Here is a 16345-nt window from a genome sequence, read left to right as displayed (position 1 = left end):
TTTTTTTTTTAAAAAAAAAAAACTCATTTCTCTCCGAAGTCATCTTTAATCTTCTTAATCTTCATCTTCTGTGTTTGCACAAAACATTATGCAGCTGCTTGGCAAAACATCTCTTCAGAGTCACTTAGAACATGCATCTGTTCTTTCAAGGGCAGGTGGTGTGATTCTGAATTATTTCTTTTTCTTTTTTTAAGAAGACTTTATTTATTTATTTATTTATTTATTATTAATGAGAAAGACAGGAGGGGAGAGCGAGAAAGAACCAGACATCACTCTGGTACATGTGCTGCCAGGGATCGAACTCAGGACCTCATGCTTGAGAGACCAGTGCTTTCATCCACTGCGCCACCTCCAGGATCACTATATTAAATTATTTCTGACTTCAGCCTCTTAGCATAGTGCATGGCACATGTAAGAGTGGAAAAAAGACTCGTATTTCTGAAAGTGTTTCTAATAGTGATTCCATCTTTTATCTCTAGAAGGTGTTCTTCCCCATGTTCTTATCATTGTTGTGTTTACAACATTTTCATGACATGAGGATGGTAACCATGACAGTCTTTTTAATGTTTTTTATTGGCTTTATTTATTTATTGCATAGAGACAGCCAGAAATCAACAGAGAAGGGAGACAGAGAGACACCTACCACACTGCTTCACTACTTACAAAGCTTTTCCTCCTGCAGGTGGGGACCGGGGGCTCGAACCCGGGTGCTTGCGCATTGCAACATGAGCACTCAACCAGGTGCGCCACCACCTGGCCCCTAACAATTACAGTTTTTTAGGTAAGAAACGGAGAAATAAGAGCCTAGGCTGTTTCCCACTAGACTCCCATCTTCAGGAAACTCCTAGTAGAACAGAACTTCGGGTAGACCCAACATCACCCTACTTCCAAGTTATACTTCAAAATAGTAATGATAATCAGTAGAACCATAGTCATACTCTGTGAGCTGTGACTAAGAACACATTACAGCTCTATACCTATCTCGCAATGGCTTTGCTCAAACGGGACATTCGGTGGCTTTAAGAATTGCTGAGCTCAGAGCCGGGAGGTCGCCCACCTGGTTGAGTGCACAGGTTACAATGCACAAGGACCCCAACCCCCACCTGCAGGGGGGAAGTTTTGCAAGTGGTGAAGCAGTGCTGCAGGCGTGTCTCTGCCTCTCTCTCTCTCTCTCTCTCTCTCTCTCTCTCTCTCCCCCTTCCCTCCTGAGTTTCTGACTATGTCTATCCAATAATGGTAATAAAACAAAAGAAAAAAGAATTGCTGGGCTCCAGTTTGCTCATTGCTGTTGACAGTGCCCTCCCCACCCCAACTGGACTTTCATAGCAGTCGTAACGGCCGTCTCTAGAAAGTGGGTCTCGGCCATGATTCTCCCCTTAGCTGGTTTACATCCCTGACCCCTTATGTTGGCCAGCTCACGTGAGATGTCTGCCTGTGTGCACCTGACTTGGTTCAGGCCCGCTCACCGTGAGTCTCAGCTGAACGTCGCTTCCGCCAGGGGATGTTCCGTGAGTCTGGGGACTCGGGCTTTGTGACCAAGTCACAAAGTCAGCTTAGTATAGGTTTCACCTGCCATTAATCTAGCTGACTTGTATAGTAAGTTACGGAAGTGAGTTTGTCACGGTGGTTAAGGGCAGGAGGGTGGATGTGGATGAAGGCTGGCTGTGTCCAAGTCATGACTCTGCCGTTTCACTGAATGGAACCAGCTGTTGGAGTTAACATTCTTGACCGTTTCCTCTCCTGCTAGATGGGTATATGAATGCCTTATCTTACACGCTTCACTGGACTGTCAGGCAAGAAACCACATTTTAAATGGCTTCTAGCTCAACTCATTATCTGAAAGTAGTAATTAGCTGATAACAAAACCAAAAACATCAGGAGGTGGCAAAAGTAAAAGGGGAGGAGGAGGAGGAGGAGAAGAAGAAAGGGAGTAAGCTACAGACCAAGCCCTCTTGTCCATATGGATACAGAAGTGCTCCACAGAATACTGACTGAAGCTGGGAATTAAAAAAAAAATTTTTTTAAATACATTTTTTTAAATTTATTTTTTAATATTTATTTATTTTCCCTTTTGTTGCCCTTCTTGTTTTTTATTGTTGTAGTTATTATTGTTGTTATTGATGTTGTTGTAGGACAGAGAGAAATGGAGAGAGGAGGGGAAGACAGATAGGGGGAGAGAAAGACAGACACCTGCAGACCTGCTTCACCCGCCTGTGAAGCGACTCCCCTGCAGGTGGGGAGCTGGGGGCTCAAACCGGGATCCTTACGCCGGTCCTTGCGCTTTGCACCACGTGCGTTTAACCTGCTGCACTACTGCCCGACTCCCTTTTTAAAATTTTTAATCTTTTGTGTATTGGATAGAGACAGCCAGAAATCAAGAGGAAAGGGGAGATAGAGAGGGAGAGAGACAGAGAGACACCTGCAGCCCCACTTCACCACTTGTGAAGCTTTTCCCCTGCAGGTGGGGACCAGGGGCTTGAACCCTGGGTCATTGCGCATGGTAACATGTGCTCAACCAAGTACGCCACCACCCAGCTCCCAGCTGGGAAATTTAAAAAGGATTCCACACCAGGTCAAGGTGAAGTATGTCCACAGAGTGTAAGGTTGGTTTAAAGCCTGAAAATAGAGAAATATACCAGGTCAACCGGGAAAAAATAAAAATTTCAAGGAATCCTCTCAGTAGACTAAGTAGGAGTATAAAAGAGTTACCTGTTCTGACAAAGGGCTTTTATGGAAATCTAACAACTTACATCTTACTGGGTCCTAGGAGGCCGGATGCTTCCCTTCAGAGTCAGCGAAAGAACAAAACCTCTGGCTTTCCCTCCATCGTATTGGAATTTCAGCCAGAGCAATTAGTCAAGGAAATGAAGAAAGAAAAGCCTGTTTAGAACAGAAAGACCGTCTCTGCTGGCCTTTGATATAGACAGGGAAAGACTTCCCAGGATTTCAGTGAGGGTGCCGAATGTAAGAACAGTGTGACTTCATATTAGCAATGAAAAATCTGAAAATGAAATCAAGAAAGCAATTCCATCTATAATCCCATAAAAAATGGCTGAACTGAAGAATAAATATAAACTAGTAAAATTTTTTACTGAAGAAAATTCAAAATACGGGGGTGGGGTTCAGGCGGTGGCATACAAGGGAATAAGCAGCGTAAGACCCTGGCAAAGAATCCGGTTCGAGCCCCCGGTTCCCCACCTGCGGGGGGGAAGAACACTTCACAAGTGGTGAAACAAGCCTGCAGGCGTCTGTCTTTCTCCCTCTGCCTCTCTCCCTCTCTTACTGCTTTCTGTCCTATCCAATAAAATGGCACAAATGGCCGCCAGGAGCAGTGGATTTACACTTCCTGATTTAAAATTTTTGGGGGGCCTGGTGGTGGTGCACCTGGTTAAATACACATGCCACCATGTTCAAGGCCCTGGGTTCGAGCCCCTGCTCCCCACCTGCAGGGGGAACGCTTCACAAGTGGTGAAACAGGTCTGCAGGCGTCTGTCTTTCTTCTTCTCGATCCCCCCTTCCCCTCTCAATTTCTCTCTGTCCTATCCAATTAAAAAAAAAAGGGAAAAATATCTGCCAGGAGCAGTAGATTCATAGTGCCAGCACTGAGCCCCATCGATAATCCTGGACGCAGGAAGGCAGGAAGGAACAATCTAGCAAAATGTCAAACCATGTAACAGTGAATTCGAAAGGCCAACAATTCAGCTCATAGGTGTAAAACTAATAGAAACAAAAACAGATGTCTCTTAAGATTTGTACACAAATACTAGCATCAGCATTCTTCATAATAACCCCAAAGTGCAAGGATCCCAAATTTCCTTTCATGATTCCACAAATAAAAGGTGGTATTTCACCGCAGAGGATTATTAGCAAGAAAGAGTGAAATGATAATACACGCTGCAACATGAACAGCTCATGAAAACATTATGTTGTGTGTCTACTGCTGAGTCGATGTAAGGTGCCAGAATGGGTCCGTCTACTGAGACAGGAAGCGTGTGATTGACTTCATAGAACAGGAGGGTTTGAGAGAAACTGGGGAGTAAGTGATAGCTGCTGTGGGGCTTCCTTGGGATGACTGCTATATTTGAAAATAAGGTGTGATGATCCTTTCAGAGCTTTGTGAGTGCACCGTAAATCACTGAGTTGTAAACTTTAAATGAGAGAGTTGTGTGACATACAAACCATGTCTCAAGTCATCTGTTCGTTTGTTTGGACTTAACGCTGAAAGCGATCAGTATAGCTCAGCTGTCATTGTAATAACTCTTCTTCATTTTTGTTTTCTTTCTTTTATTCTATCCTTCCTTTTTTAAACCAGAGCACTACTCAGCTCAGCTCTCTCTGGCTTATAGATGTGTGGGGGATTGAACCTGGAACCTCCAAGCCTCACACATGAAAGTCTTTTTGTTTCGCCATTATGCTGTGTCCTCTACCACTTCCTTCACTTTTCACGATAGCGAAAGGCACGTCAGTCAATTCCATGTTGCGTGACAGACAAACGAGGTGCGTCAGGGGGCAGCTGTGGGTGAGGAGCTAGGACTGATTGAGGAATATGAATGTGAGTGCTGAGGAAAGTCCCGGTGATCTAAGTGCTTAGTGTATGGTTGCTGACACAATCATGAAAAGCACTGGGAATCCAGCAGTAGCGCTGCGGGCTAAGCGCACGTGGCGCTAAGTTCACGGATTGGCATAAGGATCCCGGTTCGAGCCCCTGGCTCCCCACCTGCGGGGGAGTCGCTTCACAGGCGGTGAAGCAGGTCTGCAGGTGTCTGTCTTTCTCTCCCCCCTCTGTCTTCCCCTCCTCTCTCCATTTCTCTCTGTCCTATCCAACAACGAACAACATCAACAATGGCAATAATAATAACCACAACGAGGCTGCAACAACAAGGGCAACAAAAGGGGGAAAGATGGCCTCCAGGAGTGGCGGATTCATGGTGCAGGCACCAAGCCCAGCAATCACCCTGGAGGGGAAAAAAAAGAATTAAAAAAGAAAAGAAGAAAAGAAGAAAAGAAAAGAAAAGAAAAGAAAAGAAAAGAAAAGACCCACTGGGGTGATGAAAGCTGGGCTTGTTGTGCCCTGGAGTTCGCAGAAGTGCCTGGTTCCTTTTTACAGTGCAATAAGCAAAGACCAGGGTTTTCGATCTGTTGCCGTGTGGTTGTTTTTTGTTTGTTTTTGTGTTTTGTTTTTTTAGCCAACCTCTGGGGAAACTCCATGCCCCCATGTCAGTTGAAGGTCAGCTGTCTTGCTCTTTGCAAAGGCACCTTTGTCCTCAGCAAGGGACTACAGAGTACGGCTCTCTTGTTGGAGATTGTGGATGCCACCGAGGCTTTTCACCAGCACCTGGTCGCCGAGGCTTCCTTTAGGAAAAATGGGGGTGGGGGTGGGTGCCAATCAGGCAAGAAGGTTTTCTACTAGGGTACACTGATTCGTGAATATCTTTTTTTTTTGCCTCCAATGTTATCGCTGGGGCTCGGTGCCTGCATCATGATTCCACAGCTCCTGGACTCCATTTTTTTTTCCCCAATTGTTGTTATTGTTGTTGGATAGGACAGAGAGAAATGGAGAGAGGAGAGGAAGACAGAGAGGGGGAGAGAAAGACAGACACCTGCAGACCTGCTTCACCGCCTGTGAAGCGACTCCCCTGCAGGTGGGGAGCCGGGGGCTCGAACTGGGATCCTTGTGCCAGTCCTTGCATGTCACCATGTGCGCTTATCCCAGTGTGCTACCACCTGGTCCCGTGAATATCTTACAGTACTTTACTCAAGAGTCTACCTGTGGAGGGAGGTTCCTAATTCATGATTAGGATAAACCATGTGAACTGCTTTGCAGATGTCAAGGCCAAACGCTGGCACCCAGGTCGCACACATGACGTTGAGTGGCGGAGCCAAGTCTCTCCGACTGCTAAGGCCATTTGCTCTTAAGGACGGAGGAGAGGAGGGAAGTGGGGTGAAGGCAGAGAGCACACATTCTCAAGAACACTTGAGGGTTTGGCCGAGATGGTACAAGGCACTGAGGACAAATCATGGAGTAGAAGATGCTTCTGAGCTGGGAACGTAAGCCCAGAAGATTATGGAGTAAAGTGTTGGGTGCGTGCGTTTGAACGTCAAGGATAAACTTTGCCCCCCCCCCCCCCTTTTGGTCTCCAGGGCTCAGTGCTGCTACTACGAATCCACTGCTCCTGGAGGCCAATTTCCCCATTTTATTGGACAGGACAGAGAGAAATGGAGAGAGGAGGGGAAGATAAAGAGGGGGAGAGAAAGACAGACACCTGCAGACCTGCTTCACCGCCTGTGAAGCGACTCCCCTGCAGGTGGGGAGCCGGGGCTCGAACCGGGATCCTTATGCCAGTCCTTGTACTTTGCGCCACCTGCGCTTAACCCGCTGTGCTACAGCCTGACTCCCCAGGACCCATAGAGTTTCTATGGCAGGGGAAGCAGTGACGGTGCCTCGGAGGATAAGCCCAACCTTTACAGAGACGAGGGGGGTAGTGTTCAGTCTGAACACGCAGGGCCAGTGAGGTCGAATTGGGCCTGTGCTACTCACGTTGTAGGCTGCCAGAGGCTGTCTAGTGGAGGGCCCAGGTGGGAGCAGGGCCCCCTCGAAATTCAGTGTTCTGAGGTAAAGACAGGTTGGAAGATGACATTTCAAGGTCTGGACTTGTTTGTCATCAACAGACAAGGCAGGAAAGATAGAAGGCTGAAGAAGAGGACTCAGCTGAAACATTCAGAGTCATCATCTTAAAGCCGCATCTGAGAACATCTTAGAGATGGGTCCCCTGGCACTTGACGGACGCTCGAGCACCCATGCCAAGTGTGCTCAGATCTGGGCGTGTGTCGGCGGCAGGTACATGGGGTGCCGAATGTCTTGATAGCTTCTCCTCTGCGGCTCCCCAGGGTGACTTACTGGGTCAGGTCCCAATCCATTGTGGCTCACTCCCTTCTCCTTAATCCAGAAGTGCTCTGAGCCAGAAGTGTGCCTTCCTTCCTGCCAGTCTCCCAGCCTGGGAGTGTGGCTGAGCCCCGCCGGCTCATGTCAGCTTGTCAGGCTCTAGCCTCCCCTTTAACCACAGTCCCTGTAGCTATGAAGACTTCGCAGGAGGGGACTGGGCGGGGGCGCATCCAGTTAAGCGGACCTAGTGCACGGATCCGGGTTCGAGCCCCCCCCCCCCCCCCGCAAGAGGAAAGCTTCACAAGTGGTGAAGCAGGTCTGCAGGTGTCTCTCTCTCCCTCTCCCCCTTCTCTCTCAGTTTCTCTCTGTCCTAGATAATAAAATGCAAAAAAATGGCTGCCAGGAGCAGTGGATTTGTAGTGCCAGCACCGAGCCGGAGTGATAACCCTGGAGGCGAAAGAAAGAAAGGAAGAGAGAGAGAGAGAGACTTTGCAGGTTGCAGTGGACATCGGTGATGAGCTCCTGGAGCCTGGGCAGGCTTGTCTGGGTGGATGGAAACCGTGGGGGGATCTGGCCGCTTTTAAAATCTGCTTCAGCTTGTTCTCTGGGGAGGCCAGCGTGAGGTCGTCGAGAAACCTGTGGAGAAAACCCAGAGCCAGTAGGTGTGGCCTGTCAGGAAAGCAGGGCCTGTCTTGTCTCTGTGTCACATCAAAGACCGGCTCTCCCGTCACTTGGCACCCTGACGTGAAGAAGCTTCTCCAGCAGGGCTGGGGCTCCTGGTGGCCTGTGTCTGGGGACCTCGGGGAACGTGTGGAGCTGCATGTGCCAGGGTGGGACGGGTGTCGTGGGGCGGGCTCGGCTCAGAACAAGCCTCTTGACCCCTAGCTGCCATCTCTGGGCTCAGAGCTCGAGCCCTCACCACCTCTCTCCTTCCTTCCTTCCTTCCTTCCTTCCTTCCTTCCTTCCTTCCTTCCTTCCTTCCTTCTTTCATTCTTTCTATAAGACAGAGAAATTGAGAGGGGGAGGGGAGATTAAGAGGGATAGAGACCCCTGCAGACCTGCTTTGCCACGTGTGAATCGACCCCTCCCCCTAGGTGCGGAGCCGAGGGCTCGAACTGGGATCCTTGTGCTTAGTACTATGTGTGGTTAGTCCACTGCGCTACTGCCCAGCCCCTCTCCTTGCTTTATTTAAATTTTTTTTTATTATCTTTATTTAGTGGGTAGAGACAGCCAGAAATCGAAAGGGGAGGGGGAGATAGAGGAGAGAGACCCCTGCAGCCCTGCTTCACCACTCGCAAAGCTTTCCCCCAGCAGGTGGGGACCGGGGATTTGAACCTGGATGCTTGTGCATTGTAACCTGTGCTCAACCAGGCGTGCCACCACCCAGCCCCAAAGTAGTCTTTCTTATTTGTTTATTCATTTATTATTATCTTAATTATTGGATAGACAGCCAGAAATCGAGAGGGAAGGGAGTAAAGGGAAAGAGACAGAGAGACACCTACAACCCTGCTTCACCACTTGTGAAGCTTTCCCCCTGCAGGTGGGGGCTGGGGGCTCAAACCCAGATCCTTGTGCACTGTAACATGTGCCTCAGACAGGTGCACCACCACCCAGCCCCCCAAAATATTCTTTACAGTGATACAATTTTTTTTTTAATTCTTTTACCAGAGCACTGCTCAGGTCTGGCTTGTGGTGGTGCGGGGGATTGAACTTGGGACTTTAGAGCCTCAGGCATGAGAATCTCTTTGCATAACCATGATGCTGTGGTCATGATAGTAGCTTCTGGCCCAGCTCTGGTCCCCGCTGTACCCCTGCTCGTCCACCCCAGATGTCATGACCTCTACATGACTTTGGATGCCAGGGACTTAGAGATGCTTGTCCTTTATGATTTTGGTTTACGGAACTGAAACCTCCAAATGCTTCTCCATCTTAGAAAGCCCAGGAGATGGGAAAACTGTGGAATAATTGTGGGAAACATCTGTCTAAAAGTCCTTGAGAATAAGAACCCAGACCTTGGAGCTTCGATTTCCCAGCAGGTAGTGTGTCTGTGCTGTAACGCATTCTAAGCACTAACTTGTTTTCACGTAGATTCTGTCTCTTCTCTCGGGCTTGTAAGACTTAGAAATACAGACACTTGTCATCAGACCTGGAGGTGGGGAGTGCAGAAGGAGTGACTTGTGTGTCCTCTGTCTCTCTGCCGTTACAGAGGAGGGTGGCGGGGAGTGTGGGTATCTGGCCTTCTCTGAGGCCAGGGTAGATGAGGACTGAGGACAAGGAGGTGGGAGAGAGGCAGTTCTCGGCCTGCAGCCTGCTCTCCTATCCGAGGTTGGTATTGGTCGTTTTTCTCGTATTCTCTCTTTCCAGAGGGTCCTGGGGCCTCAATGTGAAAGGTCCAAGGAGAGGAAATGGCTTTGGGTCTTGGCTTTCTGCCTCCCCCAGTGACCCGAGAGTGGCTCAGTTCTGACCGCTGGAATTTAGGGCTTGGACCTCTGGGATTTGCAAATATACCAGGTTCCCAGTTTATTTTGAATTGCAGATAAGCAGAGAGTATATTTTAGTTTATTCCATACCATGAGGGCATGTTCTATGATAACCTAGGTCAGGTTGTATGCCCCCAGCTTGCTGTAGCTACTCACTCACAGGGCCGCTACTGTCATTCCACAGATGTTTATTGAGTGCCAACTGTATGTCAGACACTGCTCTAGGCACTTTCAGACCTGGCTGCGAATAAAAGCAGATGAGAATTCCTGATCTCGTGGAGGACACATCTAGTGGGAGTGGAGATTGTAAGGAAGATACGCTTGCTAGGTGGTGAATGTGTTAAAGAAGCCAAGAAGGCAGGGGAGGGAGACAGAGAAAGGAGACCTGAAGGGCTTACCTACCCCAGAAGGAAGTCCGGGGTGTGGGAACAGGTCAGGTAGATGTTGGGGGGGGGGAGAATATTTGAGGCAGAGAACAAACAGCACACGTTATCAGGTGAGCCTCACACCTTAAGGTGAGCCTAAGGTGTGAGGAGGCGTGAGAGCCAGTGTGACTCAGGGAGAAAGCCAGGGAGGTAAGTCAGCAAGCTGGGGGTGTGATCTGATTAGTTTTGAAAGAGTAACTGGCTGCCTGTGGAGAACAGACTGCAAGCCACTCTGGAACCCAGTCCTCCTCTCCTGTCCCTGGGCAGGCTCTGAGGTTTGTGACTTCACCTGTTACCTGGAATAAAGGGTCGTTGCTGTCGGAACACAACAGCAATTTAAAAGATGTTGGAACTTTCCCTACTGTCTTCCTCATTTGAGTCAAGTATTCCCACCACAGAAAGGGAAGCGCAGCACATTATTTCTGCCCACCGCTGGCTGCTGCTGTGTAATGTGCCTGGTATGAGGGATGGTTCTGTAAGGTTTCCTGTTAGGTGAGAGAGAGAGAGAAGGGGGGAGGGTGAGAGAGAGAAGGGGGGTAGTAGAAACTGGTTGGATCACACATCTGGGGTGTGTTAGATGCATTTGCTTTTTTATTGATGTAGAGGAAAATTTTCTTTAGACTAATTGCCGTAAATTTAAATAGCTTGAAAGTGTATTCTTTTCTTTCTAGCCTTTGAAAAAGAAGAATACACACACACACACACACACACACACACACACACACACACACACACACACACACACACACACACTCACACACTCACACACTCACCAGAAACAACCAAAAGCCAGCCGACTGCATAGTAGTAGACTTACTTTCTCAGATTTGCTAGCATGGAGTCGCCTGCATTTAAAACCAAAATGCTGTGCCCTAATGTTTTTACATCTTAAGAATGTGAAAAAGAATGTATGGTTTTTTTGTTTGTTTGTTTGTTTGTTTGATAACATACTCATTTCTTGGGAGGAAAGAACTGAGGCTTTAAAAGCTTGACTTCTAAATAAATAAGAATAGTTTAAGTGTCAGCCAGTTTGGAGGAGGAGTGTTATAATTCTAAGAAGGTTGGGAAATATTTCCCCAGAGTCTGACCAGCCTGCTGACACGGATGGCACGCTGTGAAATCAGCGCTCGTCGGTGACATCATTTATACACAATTTTTACGTGTGTGTGTGTAGCCATAACATCTATTTGAGGAGACGCAGAAATATGAAACCCTTCTTCAAACATGCCGTGTTGACATCCTTGATGTGAAAACAGACCAATATGCTAGAGTTGCTCAGAACATCTTAAGACTGAGTCAATACTTAAAGTAAGCACTAAGCAGGTCTTACTGAGGGAGGGTTCTGTGCTGGCTGGTGTACTAAGCGCGAAGAATATGGAATCGCTTTAAAAAATAGTGCAGTGCGTGTCAAAGACGGACGTGTGCTGTACAGTTAAAAAGAAAGACATTTTAGGTGGTTCATTCTAGACAGATAACTTTAGCCATTTTCTTAAGCAGAGGTTTCAATTTACTTAATAAAATAAATAAATAAATAAACCGAGAGTCGGCCGGTATCACAGCAGGTTAAGCACACGTGGTGCAAAGCACCAAGGACTGGCATAAGGATCCTGGTTCGAGCCCCCGGCTCCCCACCTGCAGGGGAGTCCCTTCACAGGCGGTGAAGCAGGTCTGCAGGTGTCTGTCTTTCTCTCCCCCTCTCTGTCTTCTCCTCTCTTCATTTCTGTCTGCCCTATCCAACAACGATGATGACATCAATAACAACAACAATAATAACTACAACAATAAAATAAGGGCAACAAAAGTGAGTAAATATCTTTTTTTAAAAAATCACTGTAATAGAATGAAATTTTTTTTAAATACCAGGGCACTGCTCAGCTCTGGCTTATGGTGGTGCAGAGGATTGAACCTGAGACTTTGGAGACTCAGGTATGAGAGTCTCTTTGCATAACCATTATGCTGTCTACACCGAGAATGAGAAATCCGCCCCCCTCACCCCGCCCCGCCATCTCAGTTTGGAATTACAGTGTTGTTGTGCGCAGGCCGCGGAGAAGAGAGAGAGGAGGGGTCCGGAGCAAAGAGGAAACACAAATGGTTATTTGCGCTGGCACCTCAGAGTTGGGTGCTAGAGAAGCAGGTTGGGCTGGGTGGAGGTAGCAAAAATGGCCGCCTCACGCAGTAACCTTTCCTGTGCCTGAACACCGGAGTGAAGCGCTGGCAAGAGAGCGAGGTGCGGAAGAAGAAGGGCTTTTATAGGAGCAGCTTTCGCAAGAATGGGAAGGGGGAGGAGTGACCAAAGCACTCCAAATATCGCGGGGATATAGACAATGTCCTGAGGGCATAACATGGCGGAACAGGCACTCCCAGAATGTCCCAACTCTCACAGGAACTAGCAGTAGCCTGAGGGGACAACATGGCAGATGTGACTGCGTCGGCACAATTTCCCAGCATTACAGTAAAGAAGTACATTGACTTTGGAATAAGAAGGAGTTAGCTAGTCATCACAGCCTTGACAAACTTTAGCTCTCTGTAAATCGTGGCTCATGAAATCACCTCCTGAAACATATGTGCGTGGTTAATGGTTAAGGCAGTAAGTCCTCCGTGAGGATTGACCCATTTCATCCTTGCCGGCATTGCTGTGGTTCTTTTTCAGATGCAGGCCATACCACTTGATGCTTAATGATCTTCGGGGCTACCCAGATTCACATGCTGGGCGTGCAGCTAACACCTGTCGAATGCGCTGAGCGGAAAGGAGCAGGCGGGGGCGGGGGGCAGTTTGGCTCAAGCTGCGTGGGAAGCAAGGCACCCAGGATTCTTGGTGAATGTGCCATCACACTTGCCATTGCCTTCCAGATGGCTGTTCAGCCAGCGTGATAATTAGCACCAGCAGAGGCAAGCTGAGAGTCTCCTGGGCCGCCTCTGGCAAGGCGGATGCGTAGCGAGACGAGCCTATGGTATCGGGCGGCCTAGGCCTGCTCGGGTTGTGCTCTGGGCTCAGCTGGGCCAGTGCGGGCGTTGCCCTGAGATGGGCCCGCCTGGGCTCAGCTGAGCACAGACACTGCCCCTCCTCGGGGCTGCAGCCTCTGTCAGGTCCTGGCTGCTCAGGCCCCTGCTCTGCCACTGAAGTGCGTCTGAGCAGGTGACTGAAGCCAGAGCAGAGGCAGTGTGAGCGCCCCAGGTTTCAGCTGATGACCTTGGTGGGGTCCTGCTGACTGCCTGCCGAGTGCAGAAAGGCCGGCCGGCCGGCACTGAGGCTTCTGGTGCCAGCCCTGACCCTCCAGATGGCATTGCTGAGCCGGGCGGGCGGGGCTCAGCAGGATTCCTAATGTCCCTGCAGGCCACCCCACCCCACCCCAACCCCCCAAGCCCTCCTGTCAACCTTGCAGCAGAACGGGAGTCTTGGGTGGGTTTTTATCTCCTCCCCCACCAGCAACGCTGAGACTTCCAAAGAGATTGAAGACTCTGCCTCCCAAGTTAAGTGACCTTGGCCGAGGTGGGGTTGCCTGTGAGGGCGGTGAAGTTCGCTTTTTTATTTATTGCCTCCAGGGTTATAACTGGGGCTCGGAGTCTGCACCACAGATCCACTGCTCCTGGAGGCCATCTTCTTTCCAGTGTTGTTGCTGCTGCTGCTGTTAATGTTCTTCTTATTGCTGTTATTGGAGAGGACAGAGAGAAATGGAGAGAGGAGGGGAAGACAGAGAGGGGGAGAGAAAGACAGACACCTGCAGACCTGCCTCACCGCCTGGGAAGCGACTCCCCTGCAGGTGGGGAGCCGGGGGCTCGAACTGGGATCCTTGCGCTGGTGCTTGTGCTTCGCGCCACCTGTGCTTAACCCGCTGCGCTACCACCTGGCCCCACGGTGAAGTTTTTGAGGCCTGTTAGTGTCAGCTGCCTCCTTGCGTTCTGTAAATGTAGTAGGTGTTTAGTAAACAGAAGCCTACAAAGTGGAGCTGCTACTTGCCTTGTGCTGAGAGGGATTGTTTATGTAATTCTTTTTTAAAGCTAGAAATAGTTTTGTTTTATTACTTTTTCCATTATTTTACTAGTGACCTCATAGTGTTTTTATTTTAATTTATATATATATATATATATATATATATATTTTATTAGAGACAGAAACTGAGGAGGGGGAGAGATAAAGACAGAAAGAGACAGAGAGACACCTGCAGCCCTGCTTCACCACACGTGAAACTTTCCCCCTGCAGGTGGGGACCAGGGGCTTGAACCTGGGTCCTTGCGCAGTATAATATATGCGCTTAACCAGGTGCGCCACTGCCTGGCCCCCCCATAGTGTTTAAACAGTGGAAGATTTCAGGGGCTTACGTGGCTCTCTCATAGGGCGAGGATGATGTTGCGTCTCCCCAAAGTGGTGCTTTCTTATTGCCGGTATCAACGAATTTCAGACCCGCAGGATTTAAAAACAAGTCCACTGGTCTACATTTGCATGTTAGGATTTCACTCTTTGCTGATTCCACTAAGGAGTTTAACAGCCATCTCTACAGAGAAGGTAGGGAGTCAGAAAAGTCAGTTCCCGAGGAAAACATCCTTAGCTATTAGGCAAATGTCCATTCAGCTACTTCTGACCCACCAGGTGACGGATGTAAAGGGTGTTAGCGGTCGTTGGTGAGCACGGGGACCTGATTGGTCATCACTAGGACCTGAATGCAAGTGTGAAGTAGCACCTGCCGCCTTAGGAGGCAGCCTGCAGCTCCGACGAAGCTTGAGGAGAGAGTAATTCCCAAGGGAAGTGGAACATGTTCACACGTGTGTGTGTGTGTGTGTGTGTGTGTGTGTGTGTGTGTGTGTGTGTGTGTGTGTGTGTGTGTAAAAAAAGTCAGTGCTCTTTTTATAGACTGTGTGTGAATGCACTGCTGTCTGTAACGGGCCGGGTGTTGAGATGTACGGGAGGAGACATGTCCAGGTCTTTCGAGCAGCTCCTGTCTAGCTTCGACCTCCACCATGTGCAGCTTTTAGAGAACAGCCAATGTCTGGTCTTTGCTTTAAGAATAACACATTCATTGCCTAAGAGCTGATGTAGTAAGATCAAGCATTGAATTATTGGGCAGGGGTAGACAGCATAATGGTTATGCAAAGAGACTCTCATGCCTGAGGCTCTGAAGTCTCAGGTTCAAACCCCTGCACCACCATAAGCCAGAGCTAAGCAGTGCCCTTGTAATATAATAATAGTAATATATATATATATATATACATATATATATATATATATTATTTATTTATTTATTTTTTAATGCACAGGACTCTCAAGCATAAGGTCCTGAGTTTGGTCCCTTGCATTGCATGTCCAGGAGCAATGCCCTGGGTCTCTGTTCTCTCTTTCTCTCTCTCTCTAATGAATAAGTAATCCCATTAAAAACCAAATAAACAAAGAACACAAATTTAGAGTTTTTCTTTTTTTTTCAGTTTTTAAAATTATCTTTATTTATTGGATAGAGACAGCAAGAAATCAAGAGGGAAGGGGGTGATAGAGAGGGAGACAGAGAGACACCTGCAGCCCTGCTTCACCTCTCATGAAGCTTTCCCCCTGCAGGTGGGGACCAGGGGTTTGAACCCAGGTCCTTGCACACTGCAATGTGTGCGCTGAACCAGGTGCGCCACCACCTGGCCCCCGAGAGTTTTTCACAGGGCTTTTGTCACAGTCTTCATCAGCTTCTTCTTCTTCTTCTTGCATTTGCCCTTCTTCCGTAGCCAGTCAACAGTGTCAGGTTGAAAGCTGTCAGGAGCTGCTCGTTGCTGGCTTTGAAAGTGACTGGGATCCATGTGGATTCAGTCGGCTAGGAAGGATCGTCAGTTTCCCCAATGAATGGGTACTCACGGGATGCACCACGAGAAGGTCGATCCTGTTTTGCTCAGACTTTGGTGTTCCGTATTCTTGGCATTCAGACTGGGAGGGCCTCTTCTTGTGATATTGCAAGTTGCTCCCAACACACATAGGGCTTTTGAAGATGACTTCCTGGTCCGATGGAAGATTCTGGCAGTAGTGGGATGTCTCTGGAAGATATTGATAAAGACTTCGTTACTTTCAGGAGTGGGCAGGTTCTCTACATAGAGGTCTCTCGTGACAGAGATACTCAGTCAACAGTCTCTTTCCTGCCACCAACCAGTGGGGGGTTGCAGACAGGTATTAGTGGAAGCGGACCATCTGTGAGGAGTTTTGAGCATCTGCCCTGTGAAAAGAGGTTCTTGATTGAAATTTAGCATCAGCTGGAACCGTGTCTTTAGATAATTATTTTCTTGTTTTGAGATAGAAATTCTTCTTATAATAAAGCCATAAGGAAATCTCTTCTATTTAATTACGGTTAAAATAAGACTAGAGGACCACAGACAGACAGGAAGATCATTAAAACACACACACACAAGACAAGCATGTTGGTTGGCTGGTTTGTAGAACATCTGTGCATTGTTAATTAAATACAAAGGAAGTCAAAGGGAACTTCCGGCAGGATGTATAATAGATCCGTAAAAACAAAAGACACAGATGAGGTCTGTGGGTACTGACGGCATCTTGCCGGGAATTGAGAGGGCCGGGGGATGAGAGTTCT

The sequence above is a fragment of the Erinaceus europaeus genome, chromosome 17 (genome assembly GCF_950295315.1).
Source record: "Erinaceus europaeus chromosome 17, mEriEur2.1, whole genome shotgun sequence".
Lineage (NCBI taxonomy): Eukaryota > Metazoa > Chordata > Mammalia > Eulipotyphla > Erinaceidae > Erinaceus > Erinaceus europaeus.
Note: the sequence above shows the minus strand (reverse complement) of the source record.